The sequence below is a fragment of the Euprymna scolopes genome, chromosome 13, assembly GCF_053919585.1.
Source record: "Euprymna scolopes isolate OS-2025 chromosome 13, ASM5391958v1, whole genome shotgun sequence".
Classification (NCBI taxonomy): Eukaryota; Metazoa; Mollusca; class Cephalopoda; order Sepiida; family Sepiolidae; genus Euprymna; species Euprymna scolopes.
The window spans coordinates 28,294,420-28,311,374 of NC_136494.1; the positions used below are offsets into that span (position 1 = coordinate 28,294,420).

At 34.1% G+C, this 16,955-nt stretch overlaps 1 protein-coding gene across 1 annotated transcript in view; it reads left to right on the forward strand.

The window, feature by feature from the left end:
- Positions 1–16,955, forward strand: part of LOC145291960 (tRNA (guanine(27)-N(2))-dimethyltransferase-like) — a 91,702-nt gene that overhangs the window by 1,439 nt on the left and 73,308 nt on the right. The window lies entirely within an intron of this gene.

Genomic DNA, 16,955 nt, shown 5'->3' on the forward strand with positions numbered 1-16,955 from the left:
ATTTTTTCAAAAGTGCTCAATACGTACGTAGAGCTAATAAATAAAATTATATAAACATTGAAAAAATCTACACTGATGGTCGACGTTTCAACATTTCCATGTCTCGTCAGGACTCAAAATGAATCTTATAGTTATATATAACGGAAAAGCAAGACATCGGATCTTGAACAAATAAAGGCCTCAATATCCTAGAGGCGAGGGCTATGAGTAATAAGATCTTCTTAGCACTTTATTGCAGTTTCGGTTTCGCAGTATCATCGATCATAAAGTGTCATGACGATCCATATCAATCGGAAATTGTGAAAATCGAAATTTTCGAATGATGCCTGTTAGTGATATTTCTGATGATCGGTGATACCGTGAAACTGCAATGAAGTGTTAAAACTATCTTTACCCAAGTTCGCAGGAGTTTTAGATTTGCTTTCAGCTTAAATAAACAAGAATACGGTACTAGTGCACTTATTGATCCGTGCTGAAATAACGTTATTATTTAAAAAGCCATTCTTAACATGGGGAGAGGAGGGTGTTTTGTAACTATTCTATACTTTAACCTTACAATTGAATAATAAAAAAAAACATATAAAACTTTAATTAAACTTGGAAATACGATTTAAAAAATAGCGCTGATCAGTAAGTGCACTAGCACCAAGTATGCTTACGTCCAGAAAAAAAGGAGTAAGTTTTCAGATGTATCTTGACGATGTGGAAGTTTGCATGATGAAGAAAAGTATTCGCTTGTCTTTGTCTACGATTCCAACCTCCCAAGCTCTCTTGTCAGCAAATCTATAATCTTAACATTGCGTTGTAATTTAAGATGTTGGCACTTATGCAGAATAGGGACAGTGTTGAAATAATAACATTATTTAAACACCCATTTTTAACAAGGGAAGGGGAGGGCGTTTTGTAACTATTCGATACTTTCACCTAACAACTTAACAAAAGATACCGTAAAACTTTGATTTAACTTGAAAATCCTATCTAAAAAAAAAAAAAATAAAAATAAATAAATAAAAAAAAAATGGCACAGTCCGTATTCTTTATAAGGACTAAAATTAAAGATTTAATTTAGTGTCGATTTATTGATTTTTATTTTAAAGAAAACTTTGTATTTTGTTTTACTAACTTTAATATTAGAAAAAAGAAGGTATCTTTAAAACGACAGAGGTCCAAATTTAAAACCTGGAACAATGTAATATAGATATATATAGGAACAAACCGAGTTATGTATTCATCAACGTTTCCTCTTCTGGAAGTATCGAAATAAAGACGAAACGTTGATGAACACATAATTCGGTTTGTTCCTTTTTATTTCTCTGTTTCGTCAGAATACTATTTCCATTATTCTTATCATATATATATATATATATATATATATATATATATATATATATATAGTGTGTGTGTGCAAGATATTTAATATTTATTTCTGTAATATATATCTATATTAAAATAAATCTTCATAAATATTTTTAGTTTTTTTTTTTATCACATCTTAAATAGCAATTTAATTAAAACAAAATTACATACAAATTTAATAAGCGTCTTTTATGGAAAAGCGTGCGTACACACACGAGATGAAAAATGCCTAAAACATGAGTATTTTTTCACAAAATAAACCCCCCAAAACATTTTAATTTCTAAGTTTATTATTATTATTATTATTTATTAAACTCACACTTGAATTTTTGTATTTGTCAAATCTTTAAAAAAAAAAAAAGGAAAGAAAAAAAAGCACCGTTATTTTTAATAACAAAAGAACGAAGAAAAGCGCTTTTTTTTTTAAAGACAATATTACCGTGGAAAACTTGGATCGTGTTTGTTTCATATAATTCGTTTTAAAAACAATTGTTACGAGTTGTCAGCTAAATTATTACTTAGATCAGAATATATATGTGTGTGTGTGTGTTAAAAAAAATCATTTTCAATTAATCACAACACTAAAAACCTCATCTTTTCGCGAAAAAAAAAAAAAGAAAGAAAGCTTGGAATTTTAAGGTTTCGTTTACTTTGCTAAAAACTGATAAAAAAAAAGTTTTTGTTTCCGCCACTTGCGTTATTTATAAATATAACTCGAATATAATGTTGCACAAAAATGCCTTTATTTCTTTCTTGTTTTATTTTATTTTTTAATATGAACTAGACTGATTCTGTCTAATAATACTAACTTTAATAATAATTGCACGATAATTATATAGTACCGTGTATCGCTAATCGTTAAGCTTTGCATCTCAACATGTGCGCGACTACATGTGACGTTTTATATTCTCCGCTGTAATTGGGTTTCAACGATGGCGTATAACGAACAATGCGTTTATTTATTTATTATTTTTTTTTGATAATTTGGTTAGAAAATAAAATTTCCCGTTTGAAATTTTATTTATTTTGTCGCTTGTGCAGTTTACTAGATAGAATTTTCAAGTTAAATTACATTTTTATTGTACCTTTTTGTTTATTACATTGTTCTTATATACTTGCCTCTCCACGAGGACAGAGTTAGACACAAGGTTGGTTTTTGAATGTGGGGGGGGGGGAAATCCAGCTCCCCAAAAAGGGCACTCTAGATGGGAACAAAAATATAAATTAGCTCAGTCATGAAGGATTTCTCTTCCACTGATCAGGGGCAAAAAAGGTGAAGTGTACCATCAGAACAGATACTACACTGTGATCTTGGCCCGAAGGCCAATTATTAGGTAAAAGTACAGGGTGCTTGTTCAAAGAGAGGCGACAAATCGATAAAAAATGTCTTTTTAAACAAAAACATTACTTTATTGTCATATCGAAAATCTAACAATTACGAAAATTCATCGATTAGAAAGTTAAACAGTTAAAAGTAATTTTTTACGTAAAATTAGCTAAAATTGCATTTTTCATTGCTGTTTTAGCATAGATCGTGAAGATTGCAGAAACAGGGGACATAACTCAGAAAGCATATTTTAAATTACATAGCTTATATCGGAAGCCTTTTTCTTACTGAAACACAATAGCACCCTATGAATTTTCGTAATTTTTGGATATATTACTATTTTCGACATGATAATTCAGTAATATTGATTGGAAAATAGTAATATATCCAAAAATTACGAAAATTCATAGGTGCTATTGTGTTTTAGTAAGAAAAAGGCTTTCGATATAAGCTAAACATATTTAAAAAAGCACATATTTAAAAAAAAATCGATTTGTTGCCTTTTTGTATAAGCACCAAATATAGAATTGTTAAAAAGCCCCTTCTCCAGGTTAAGAATAGCTTTCTAAATAATAACGTTATCTCAGCATACTTGTACACAAGTATCATTTTCTTTTGTTAAAAAAGTAAAGTATTCGTTTGTTCTTATATTTGCTTAGCTTTGAGACTAAAGTTGGGCATGGGGTAATTTTAAATTTGTAGAAAAATCCACTCCCCCCCTCTCTGCTCTAGGGGTACTCTGAATGGGTATAATAGAAATACCTGTATAATCCAGTCTGCAATCTTGCGAATGAGGACACCTCAAACCATAGGCAATAATAATCCTTCCTTCACTCCCTTGAAAGAAGAAGGTAATACTTGGGAGGATGGTATGTATGAACATTTTGGCCCCTCCCTTCACTTAAAAATTCACCACGATTCAGGAAACCAACCAATGTTAATGAAATTTTCAGTATTTATTTATTAATGATCTCAGAATATAATGAACCTATTTTTTTTTTTTTTTAATCTTGGTGAAAATGTATTATTTTATGTAAACAAAAACACCTTTACTAAAATTATAGTTTCAAGTACTAAAAAAAAAAGAAAACAACAACAAAAAAAAAGCATGAATTTTTTTTTACAAAAATAAAGTTTGTTTGGCAGAGAAAGTCAAATAAAACAGTCCTGCTGTTACTTTTGCGCATGCGCAAAATAAAACGTTCATAGTTTAAAGTTGCTTGATTTTTAACCAGTAGTAATGACACTGGAGAGATAAAGACTAAGGCTGGAGCGCTAAACATTCTGGTTTCGATTCTAGCAGATGGTACCAAAGTCATATTTTTTATAACTTTTGAAATCATTACTATATATTTGATAATAATCAATAGAGAATTGGTCCTATAATAAGACGTCTGTATGAATTAAAATATCATTCAAACACTGCCGTGTTTGAATATATGGTTAAGTGGCAGTTTTAGAACTGCTTTAACGTTTTACTGTTCACTCATTTCAAACAATTATTACAATTTATAGATCAAATTCTCAGTTATATTGTGAAAATTTTTTTTTCGATTTTACGTTCAGTTAAACAAAAGTTATGATGAATTTACTGGTGTTCAAAATCGTAAAAATCCGTAAGGAGGGGAACGACATTTTTTATGACTGATTATGACTGGTTTCCATAGCAACTAGTGTTGCTACTAATTCACTGCTCTCACGAAAAAAGAAATAAGTGAAACAGAGAGAATGAAAGCAGACGAGTGCCGTACATTGTTTTACATATGTGTATGTTATGGTTATGTGGGCAAAAAAAAAAAAAGACTGAAATTAAACAAAAAACAAGTGAATTTACTGGAAGCCTGGAAAAATCCTGGATTACAATAGAAAAATGCGAGTATGAAAAGTAATATGGTTAAGCTCCAACATGGAAAAGAAAAGGACAAGTTATTCTAGTAAAAATATAATAAATTTATAACTTAAAATATTGCAGCATAAAGAATATTAAAAAAAATTCAATTTAACATTATATAATCAATTCTTAATGCTGCAATATTTTAAGTTATAAATCTATATAATTATAAAACTCAAATGACCTTGTAACGATGTATGTAACCCACTTTCCGGTTTACGACATCCGGTTACGCATGCGCGCATGACCTGCATACTGAAATATTAACATTATTTCAAAATTATTATTTAACATGGGAAGAGTGGGGTTTAAAATAACTTAAACGTAATACAGAAATGAACGATGTAAAAAAAAATAAAAAATAAAAGCAGATATATCAAAATTTGAATTTAACTATAATAAATATTATGGTATCTGTTCAGTGCACATTTACCTAATAAGTATGGCCAACCACTTATAATTCAGTAACTGTACATTTTTTCCCCAAAAATAATCAATTATAATAAACAGAACGACTCTTAGAAATCTATCTATATTCTTTTTTCATTTTAATATACTTTCATAGAAATGTTTCTGTTATGTCAAAAAAAAACTATTTTCTTTACGTCACAAATGTCACGCTCATACATGAATTCCATAGCTAATATAACATACGGACCCGACGGGTCACGGGTAGTCTAGTTTATTATATTTTTTTACTAGAATATCTTGTCCTTTTCTTTTCCATGGTTAAGCTTAAACATATTACTTTTCATACTCACATTTTTCTATTGTAATAACATACTGTATTTAACTATCTGGCAATGCTAGGCAGCCTACTAGTATAATTGAAAAAAATATTTCATGTAATTTTGATAAGTTTTGAGGAAAATTTTAAATGTAATATAATATTTCCCTTGTACGCATGAATGTAAGATTTTTTTTTTTTCATAATCTTGAAAAAAAAAAAATTGAAATCCTGGGTCACTAAGAAAAAATAATCTGAAAATGGTATGATTTCTAGTAAGGATTAATTTGAAGAAGTATTGGTGGACAGAACGGCAAAAAACTAAAATGTAAGTTTATAACTTTCATCTCTATATAAATAAAATGAACTCATTTTTTCCCGTCTGATTTTGACATTAATAGGATTAAAAATCAAGATATTTCATGCAAATATAATATGCACAAACGGCAGAACAATATCTGAGGTTTGTTATAGGCTTATTATTTCTCAAATTCCTCGATAATCTTAGATTTCTATACTTTTTCTGCTGAGAAGTCACGGCCAAAATCGGTTAAGATCAATGGAAGTGGTAAAATATTTTCTCTCTAATAAATTCCTCCTCCTCCTGCCACCACTTAACACCGTTTGGGGATCGTTTACAAGGAACAGTTGAGAAGAGAACACCGGTTTGGCTTCGTAGTTCTTTCATGTGAAGTTATTTAAAATCACTAAACTAAGCTGCAGTGCTCTGTGGCGTAGTGGTTAGCGTGCTGGACAATTCACATTATATTTTCACGTTCGCGCCGACCTACCGTAGTCGTTTTTTTTTTTTTTTTTTTTTTTTTTTTCCTAAACAACTGGAATGGACTTTTCTTGGTGGCCGAATTGTTAACGTTGCAGATGTTTTTTTTTTTTTTTTCACACTTTATTTTCCTACTTTTACTCATGACTCCGGGTTTGATCCTTCCTACTTACCTACCATAACATTTTTTAAAACTCCCCCCCCCCCCCGTCCCGGAAACAAACACTCGGGCAACGCCGGGTACCCCCGCTAGTTAGTTAATAATTATTAGTTAATAATCATTTTCTTTCAAATTTGAATTCTATGTATGTTGCCCCACCTCCAAACCCAGTCTAGTGGTTAATGTTAATTTTTTTTAACTATCCTCAAGGATAGGTAGGTGCAGGTCACAATATGAGACTGCCAGAATGGTTGTGTTTTCTACAAGGCGTTTTCTAAATTCTTTCTTGGGTGTCTTATGTGCAGTTAAGTGATAATGGGTTGCACTTAAAGGAGAGGACAGGTGGCATGTACGGATGTGGGTAATGGTGGTGCCTAAAATAAAACCATGAACTTATTAATAAAAAATAACTCTGTCGATAAAAATCTTACTTAACAAGTAATGTCAGATAAATTTAAATACCCATTAGGAGAATGTGCAAAGAAAGCGCGTACATCGGCATGACTTGTACCACTATTTCCCACATCACGCACATGCCACCTGTCTTCTCCTCTAACCCTAATCCATCAACACCTAACTGCACATAAGACACCCAAGAAAGAATTTAGAAAACTCCTTATATCTTTATAGAAAACATGACCATTTTGGTTGTCTCATATTGTGACCTGTGCCTACTCATCCTTGAAACCTTCAAACCAAAAAACCAAACATCAACTACCAGACCGAATAGGGAACAACGTACTCAAATGTTTATAGGCATGTCATCTGATCAGTCAGTTCGCCAATGAACATTCACTACACCACAGTACCTGAAGACGGCCCATGTGAGTTGAAAATGTTTGTATGTTTGGTGAATTTCTCTATTCTTACTTATTACGATATTGTCCCATTGACTACTGTACACTCTTTAATCCTTATCCTCGAATGGCCTCTCTGCTTTGATGAGTGGTGACTCCTATGTAAAAAAAACAAATTCTTTCGCAGAAAACGTAAGAAAGTTAGTCTGCCATATTGAAAAAAAATAGACAACAAAAGAATGTGCAGAGTTCAGTGCTGATATTCAACCAGACTTGTGTGTGTGTGTGTGTGTGTGTGTGTGTATATATATATATATATATATATAGAGAGAGAGAGAGTCTATTAGGCATGTGTACACAGTGTGATGGAAGTGAAACCTAGCCAATGAGGATTGAGGGTATGTGTTGCATGGAGAGAAGTAATATGAGAATGATACAATAGATGTGACACAAGTCTTAAAGACAAGTTTATATCTGATGAGCTGAAAGGAACATTAAGTCTAAGCAGTGTAGGGAGATGTATGCAGAGCAGGAGGCTTTGATGGTATGGTCACATTAAAAGAACGGATGAGAGTTCTTGAGTTAGTAGATGTAGAACAGTTGAAGTAGCAGGTTCAGTTCACAGAGGAAGAAGTTCAAGGAAAACATTGGAGGTGATGGTAAAAGTGAACCCGAGTATAAATAAAGACATGGAGAAGATATATGTGAATGATGGAGTTATTGAGGTTGTTCAGAGGTTTTGTTATCTTGTGGATACTATTACAGTAAGTGATGGTGCAATGGTAACGGTTTGAATTAGATGGACTGAGTTCAGATGGTTCTGTGATTACTAAACCAGATAGCTTGACCATTGTAGGCCAAGGGAAAATTCTATCAGGCATGCGTATGCAGTGCGGTGATGTGTGAAAGTGAAACCTGAGGGTTGAGGATAGAGATGTACCAATTATCAAATTGGCCGATTACTGATTAATCAGTCTTTAATAGATTTTCTAATGCCGATTTTATCAGCAAATTTTGTTGTGATAAATGATACTAATATTAATTATATTGGAAAGGAGGACAAGTTAACTAACTCTTTTGCTTGTTAGTGAAAAATTTATCAGAGAGACATGCATCATCTAAACCATATTATCAAATGACAGGCATGACATGCTGTTAACGTGTAGAATTTTACAACTGCATTGAATTTGAGGCAAATAGATTTAAGTATATGGAAAATTTCCCTCCTATCGAATTATCATTATTTTTTTTTTTACTTTAAATCACTGTCAAAGAAAATTATTACTCATCTTTCAGTTTTTATGTTGAGGAATTGTACAGTAAATTGCAAAGATGTGCAAACCGAAAATGAAGCATTCTTCATCAGTCATACTATTGTTTCTCATTTTCGGACTCTTGCTACCATTGCATATATATTTTTCTGATTTAGATAATGTATATTTTGTTGAGATAAATTACTAATTAGATATTAGACATATGTAATTTAGATATGTAAAAACTGAACTAAATATTAACAACACCCTTCAACCATTATGGCAACCAGTTTCTGCTCGAAGTCTTTTGATGGCAATCCGAAGAATAAAAATGCAGCTGCTTGCAAGTTATGTCAGACCATCACATCAAAAGGCGGCAAATCAGCCAAAACTTTTACAACAACTAATGTTAAACCATCTTAAAAAAGGTTTGTTCAAAAGTAAAAGTTGCAAATAAGAAAAAGAAGCACAATGAATATTCAGGGGCAGACATTTCAGGAACAAGTGGCAGCAACTACGAGTCTCCAGTGAAACACCTAACTACTATAGAATCAATATTGGCCAAAAAAAAAAAAAAAAAAAAAAAAATTGGGGATATTTATGATCATAGGTCACAAGAGATTTATTATCTGATAAGAGAAATGATTGCTGTTGACATTGGATTTAATAGGCTTGTTTCATTCAGAAATGATTGCTGTTGATATTAAACCATGTTCTGTAACATCTGACATTGGATTTAATAGGCTTGTTTCAAAACTTTGTTCAAATTACAGCATTCTATCAAAAACATACTTCACTGCAAAATAATTTTTCGATATATTTACAAAAGTAAAACAAAAAATTGAACTGGAATGAATTTCATGAACTACAGACACTTGGAACATCTACAACAGATAATGCTACCTTTCTGAGTTTGACAGTCATTGGTTTTCAAATGACTTTGAATAGTGCAGAGCTGTGCTTAGAGTGGTTCCATTCTCTGGTTCACATACAGGTGCAAGAATAAGTGAAGAATTGCACAATGTTCTGAATGAGTATAAAATCTTCAATAAAATTTTCTTTTTCATGCAAGATTCAGGAACAAATATAGTTGCTAATGTCAGAGAATGTGATTTATCATATCTATCATACATTGTAACTCGGGGTGTGAAGACAACCATTACATGTAACAGAAATACAGTTTCTCACTTTAATTGCTATCTATTAGCAATTAGTAAATTAACTGAAGTAAAGGATGGATTTAGAAAAACAAACTCATTTAAGATGTGACCACATGGTGGAATTCAACTTATATGTGGAAAATAAATTAAGACCAACAAAAAGCTCTTGTAATGTGTGCTGTTGATAAGATTCCTACTTTAACAACTTACCAATGTGGACTTCTTTGAAGAAATATCCAGTTCCTGAGTTCATTTGAAGAAATCACCAACGAAGCAAGTTACAGAACATCAACCATATCAATGATAATATGTACAAATTTAGCTCTGAGGTTATTTTTGCCAAAAGCTGTCCAATCTAATTCTAGTATTTCTGACTGTAGTAGAATACTTCTTACCATTGTTAAACAATTCAGTTTATCAATCAAAACAAGATTTTCATCCTATCTACATGATAAAAATTTGTGTATGTCTACCCATGATTCAAATATTAATTTTAAAAGATTTGCATAGGAAACGTATTTAGAATTGGATCGTACATCTACTTCCCGCTGATGATCAGCAGTATACACTAACCTGCTGGGGGTGAAGAAATGCTAACATGTGTAAATTATAACATGGTAACTTTGAAACCAACTGACAAAAAAGTAACCAATAAAAATGTGGCAAAATATGCTTTCGTCACTCCTAATATAAGAAGACAGTAGATAGTAAAAGTACAATTATTTCTTGTTAAGTTTTGAGACATTTGTGTTGAACAAAGATGGCGGCATAGTTCAGATCAGTAACCAAGATGGCGACCAAGAATCAAATAAGGTCCGTCGCGTAGTTAACCTCTTAAGTTCTGAGATATTATGTTGAACAAAGATGGCGGCGTAGTTCAGATCAGTAACCAAGATGGCGGCGAAGAATTAAATGCGGTCCGTGACATAGCAAATGGCGAACTGATTGAACCCAAAATTCGACGATTTTTATAATAATTTTGCGACGTTTTGATTGGTTGTTTAGCACAGTCGTTGGTTATAAAAATGATTGGCGAATCCATTCGTCTCATACCCCTCATCACAAGTCAAAAATTTTTACATTTCTAATTCAATTTCTGCCTTCATTTTTGAGGTGTGACTGTGAAAAATGAACATTGCATCATTTATAATAGCAAAATTGCACTGATGGACAGTTTTTAAAGTATCATCAATTAAAACTGAATTAAAAGACATAATGATTATCATGTCTATTTTTTAAAGACAATTCCAGCTGCAACTTACTTTATAAGCTGATAAAAATGCTGATATGTTCAATTTTGGTGGCAGAATAAAGTACCAAATGTCATAAACATATACTTATTTCAAAATCATATATCACAAAAACTATTAAAAGATCTGTAATTTTGCATGCATATTATAGAATACTATATCCAAATGTCAGCTCTTTACACCATGTGCTTCTTAAATACTATCCTCAAGAAAATGTAATAATTTTATGTAGTATTTTTCACTTTGTTTATCATGCGGATTTAATTAAGTAAATGGACCTGAGGTCATCTTGTCAGCATCAGACAAGGCCAAACTATTTGCCAAGAACTTTGTAGCTAATTCTACCCTATGCGACGAAGGCCATCAACTCCCCGTATTTCCTCCTATAACAGACAACACGCTATGCAACATACAAATATCTGTGCGTGAGGTCGCCAACCTAATCAAGAACCTTGATTCCAGTAAAGCAACTGGCCCTGACGGCATTCCAGTTATAGTGCTGAAAAAGCTCCAACCAGAACTTGCCCCCATACTTACAAAACTGTTTAAGCGTTGCCTTAAGGAGAAGTGCTTTCCAACACCCTGGAAAACCTCATCAGTATGCCCTGTATTTAAGAATTCAGGTGAAAAGTCATCTCCCTTTCAGCACAGACCAATAAGTCTCCTGTGTGTCATGAGTAAGTTGCTGGAATCCATATTAAATAAAGAAGTAGTCAACCACCTCAGCAGAAACAACCTTCTTAGTGACATGCAATATGGTTTCTACTCTGCAAGATCTATCGCTGATGTGCTAACGGTTATATCTCATAGGATTAGTGAATCTCTTGACAAAGGTTTCCTTTCCAGGGAAATTGCTCTTGACATATCGAAGGCTTTCGATAAGGTTTGGCATAAGGGCCTACTTCACAAGATTTCCAGCTACGTTATCACTGGAAATGTTTTCTCAATCATTAAATCATTTCTCTCCGATAGGTTCATAAGAGTAGTGGTTGATGGGCAGAAATCAGAGGCCCACAGTATTAATGCTGGAGTCCCTCAGGGGTCCATCCTAGGCCCAACTCTCTTCCTGATCTACATCAATGATCTCCCAAAACACATACTTAAATCATTCGTTGACATCTATGCTGATGACACGACCATCTATGACAACGCATCAAAGGCTGTAAATGACGAGGTTCTCTCTAATTCTCTCTGTTCTGATCTTGAGTGCGTGGTACAGTTGAGGAAGAGGTGGCTGGTTACTTTTAATGCATCCAAAACCAAGCTTCTATCTATACGTCATCAACGCTCTGATCCCCATCTGGCATTAATTGAAATGGATGGCTCTCGTGTTGGGGAGGCTCCATGTTTTAACAAGCTTTTTAGTTTGACCTTTTCTCCTGATCTGAAATGGAACACGTACATCAGGTCTGTTGCCAGGGACGCTGGGAAAATGGTGGGATCCTTCTACCGCCCCAGAAGATATCTCACTACTGATGCAATTCTCTATCTGTATAAAAGCCAAGTACGTCCAAGGATGGAGTACTGCTGGCACATCTGGGCAGGAGCTGCTAAAAACAGCCTATCCTACCTTGACAGAGTACAAAATAGACTTTATAGCTTAGTGGGGATGCCCTTTTCTCTTCCCTGCAGCCTCTCACAGAAGAGACGTTGCGAGCCTGTCTTTGTTTTATCGTTATTTCCATGGCAGGTGCTCGTCTGAGCTCCAATCTCTTGTTCCCCCCTCGCCAATCTTTCACGAGAAACACCCGTCTGGCTGAAACTACTGTCAATAATTTTCCCCACTCTTTATCTGTGCTTAAATCCAAACGTAGATTCCATGAGCAGAGCTTCTTTCTCAGAAGTGCACAACTGTGGAACTCTCTTCCGTTTGCCTGTTTTCCACTTAACTACAACTTGGATGTCTTCAAGTCCAACATAAACAAATTCCTGAAAAACCACCCTCTTAAGTAAGACACTATCAAATCCCCAATACTAATGATTACTACAATACTATCTCATTGATTACTGTACACGCAATAACCCTTATCCCTGAGTGGCCTCCAGGCCTTGATAAGTGGTGACCTCCATGTAAAAAAAACAAAAAAAAACAAAAAAAAACCCCAAAAAACGTACATGTTCAATATCAATTTAATTTTAATAAAAGAGAGAGCTGCATGTATCAATGATAGAGTTCTTTATACAATTTGTATTTCTTTGCGATTCTGTTGAATTCTTCGCTTGGCAATGATTAAATTCGTCCATTTGAGGTGGTTCCTTCAACCCCTTCCCCGGTCAAACACATATAGAGAAAAAACTTCAGTTGTCTTTCTTTAATGCTTGTTGCACAAATCACTTGTTTTGTATTGTTTGTTAAATTGTTAGGTGAAAGTACAGACTAGTTAACACATGTTAAGAAATGCGTTTCTAAAAAGTTCTCTGCGTAAGTACTATTTTTTATTTTTTTTTATTTTAACATCTTTATTTTATTTTTGTATTGGCTTTATTCAGTTTAACGCTGTGATTGTTTACAAAGAGTTTATTTCCAATTTGTGCGAACTGTTCTGCTTTACGTTGAATACCCAGAAAAAGTCCCTTCTGATTAATGTTACTAGTTTTAAAATAAGCAAACGAACTTGACTGTTTTTCAGAATAACAGAATATTTTTGATCTGGTAAACATTAATCAGAAAGGACTTTTTCATGGCATAAATGTGAAGCAGAATGATTCGTACAAACCGGAATTTTTTAATAAGAGATCCGTTCATTTTTTTTTTTTTTTTTTTTTTTTTTATACAAGAATGTGCAATGCTATAAAATCTCTACCGTAACAACTTATCATTGGGGACTTGTTCAAAAAATTGTCCAGTTACTGAAGCCATTTGAAAAAATCAAAGAAGCAAGTCACAGAACTTCAACCATATTGATGATAATACCTGCATTTTTAGCTTTGAGGTTAGTTCTTTCAAAAGCTGTGCAATCTAATTCTGATATTTCTGACTTTAGCAGAATTCTTACCAATGTTGAATAATTCAATAAATCAATGGAAACAAGATTTTCGTCCTATCTAAATAATAAAAACGTGTCTACTTTCCTACATCCAAGATTCACATTTAAGTTTGAAAAAAAAATGACATGGAAAACACTACGAATTGGATTCTACATCAACTTTCTACTGATGATAACGAAGCAGAATCTGTAGGATACACTTCGTCAAGCTTTGTTGAAGGTCAAGAAGATCAAAATAAAAAGTAAAACTGTATCTCTTTCAAACCTGTTTGATGAATTAGCTTCAAATAAACCTACAGTAACAAATGAAAACTTAAAGCAGGTAGAAACTGAGTTAAATCTGGAAACTGCAACTACAACAGAAATACAAGAATCACAATATAAACTCCAAATGAGTAAATCCCTTATGCTTAAGTGCACAAAAGAACTTGACCATTATGTAGCTTTACAACTACTCGCAAGAGGTGATGATCCATTTTAGTAGTAGAAGTAGACACGGGAGACCTTATCACTGTTGAGTAAACTGGCTTCAAAATATTTAAGCACACCACCTTCCTCTTGGAGGGTGAGAGGCTCTTTAGTATAGGTGGTAATGTGTATCAACCTATGAGGATCAGGCTGCGGCATGAGAATAGAGAAAATCTAATGTTTCTACATTACAACTTAAAAGTATTCAACTTTAAATACTGTGGAGACTATGAGAGCAGAAGAGGCAGGCAGCTAGAATAGAAGAGGATGTAGAGCAGCAGCAGGTGCAGAACTTCAGCTTATAGTTATTCACTTAAAGAATTACAATTTATACTTTGTAGTTGGTTTGTAATTTCTTTTTTCTTTTCTTATCTAATTGTTTATATTCATTTAAGAATTAGAAATTGTATTTTGTAATTTTATTTAATAAAGGTAAAAAGTCATAATATTGGACAGACACTTAATTAAATATTAATTTAAATTAGCAGTTACTATGTTAATGTGTCAAAGCTGAGTCACTTGGCAGTGATAAAATTATTTAAATTTAATAGGAAAGAGAAAAGTAATTAATCGTCAAAGTTACAGAGTAATCGGTAATGTGGCCAATCAGGCAGATTACTGATTACCTGCCGATTAATCGGTACACCCTTAGTTGAGGACATGCATTGCATGGTCATTACACTTTAACTGTGTTGCTATATTTCAACCACTTAAACTTGAATGTTGTCTGATATTTTGTTGCAAAGGAATAAAGAAAAAAAAAAGAAATAAAAATCCGACTTGACATGTTTTTTAAATGCAAATAAAATGCATTTATTCGCGGTACTTCCAGAATAATACATTTCATTTGCTTTTAAAAGTCTTTTTGCACGCACGTTTTTTTTTCACAACGTTCTGCTGTATAACATGTGCTTCTTAAAAGTCTCTCTCCCCGCCACCTCACGCCGGCACTAGTCAGCGCTTTCTCACACTTGTTTTCAAACGACCATCTTCCCCGGCATGCACTTGACTTCTCTTCTTTTACTTTTTTTCTCCTTTTCTTCATGTGACATCATCGCGTGCACACATATTTGCTTTAAATGAGGCTGTTGTTTTCTCTTTTGTCGACACTCGGTTAAAATAAGACCGCACCGCTTCATTACATATGCATTACATGAAGAGAAATATTACGAGGGGCGTGCAATAAGTAATGACCCTGACCCACTTCCAGTTGTCTGATCTAGCTGAAATTTTGCATGTGCAATGATTTATGTCTCTACGGGTTATGTGGCAAATTACAGCTCTGAACTAATTGTGGTTTCTGTTTTACAGGTGTTTGAACTGAGTCAGGTGTGAAATGGAGCTTGTTGAATGTCGATCAGTGATCCGGATTTGTATTTGAAAGGACGCACACCACAGGAGACTTTTGATGAAATGAAAGAAACTTATGGTGATAATGCCCCATCATATGACCTTGTAAAACGCTGGCATCGTGAATTCAAACATGGCCGGAAGTCTGTGGAAACAGCTCCCAGACATAGTCGCCCCCTTTCTGCCATTGATGAGGCATCTGCCCATCAAGTTGAGGTTGCCATTTTGGAATATTGGCGCATTACTATTTGCCAAATAGCCCAAGATGTCAAGATTAGAACAGGGTCTGTGGAAACTATCATTCATGACCATTTGCATATGCATAAGGTGTCTGCCAGATGGATTCCCAGGCTGCTCACACCATTTCAGAAGCGAGAACACGTTGAGTGCTTGAGGATGAATTTAGAGATGTGTGAAGATGAGTCAAAGTTTTTCAAAAGACTGATTACACAGGATGAAACCTGAGTCCATCACTATGATCCAGAGACCAAAGCCCAGTCAATGCAAAGAAGGCAAGGGTGCAGCCCTCCACTGGCAAGGTCATGCTCACAGTGTTCTGGGACCAGGACGGAGTAGTGATGACAGATTTCCTGGCAAAGGGTACCACAATTACAGGAGCCTATTATGCTTCACTTTTGAGGAAAAGGGAAGCTATCAAAATCAAGAGGGGCAAGATCAGCAAAGATACCCTCCTCCTGCAGGACAATGCTCCAATCCACAATTCGCATGTCGCCAGATCAAAAGCACGGGCGTGTGGTTATGAAATCCTCTCCCATCCTCCCTACTCTCCTGACCTTGCACTCTGACTTTCACCTCTTCCCAGCCATGAAAAAAAAAAAAATTTCTTATCTTTTTATCTCTTATTTTCTCTCTCTGTCCTGCTCCAACCAAGTCTACCGACCTGCTCCACAAACCCCAAAACCTCAATGATGACAAATCTCCAAAAAAGAAACACGAATAAACCTAGAACCTCATCCACGTAGACCCCTACTACCAGGTCTCCTTCTCCAACATCAGGGGTCTACGTTCCAACCTTCTAGGGGTTGAAACACAATTACAGGAGACGAAACCGGACATATTCTTTCTAAGTGAAACTGGCATAGGGCCAACCACTTCTCTAGACGAATTAATAATTAAAGGATACTCCAACTTAACATCTAAATCTGACCCCCCAAGATCGGCATGGAATATGTGCCTACATCAAAGATGGCTTTCCATGTGGTAGGGATATCTCCAGAGAAGACCCTAATTTACCTTATATTTGCTTTCGGGTTGCACTAGCTTACACCACTGCATTTATATTTGCCCTCTATCACACCCACAACAGTGGGGTACTATCTTTAAGAGCATATCTGAGAAAATTGACCACATCTTGTCTGCTCATCCTTTGGCTAACATTCACATTTGTGGTGACTTCAATGTCCATAATGTGGAATGACTGACCCACT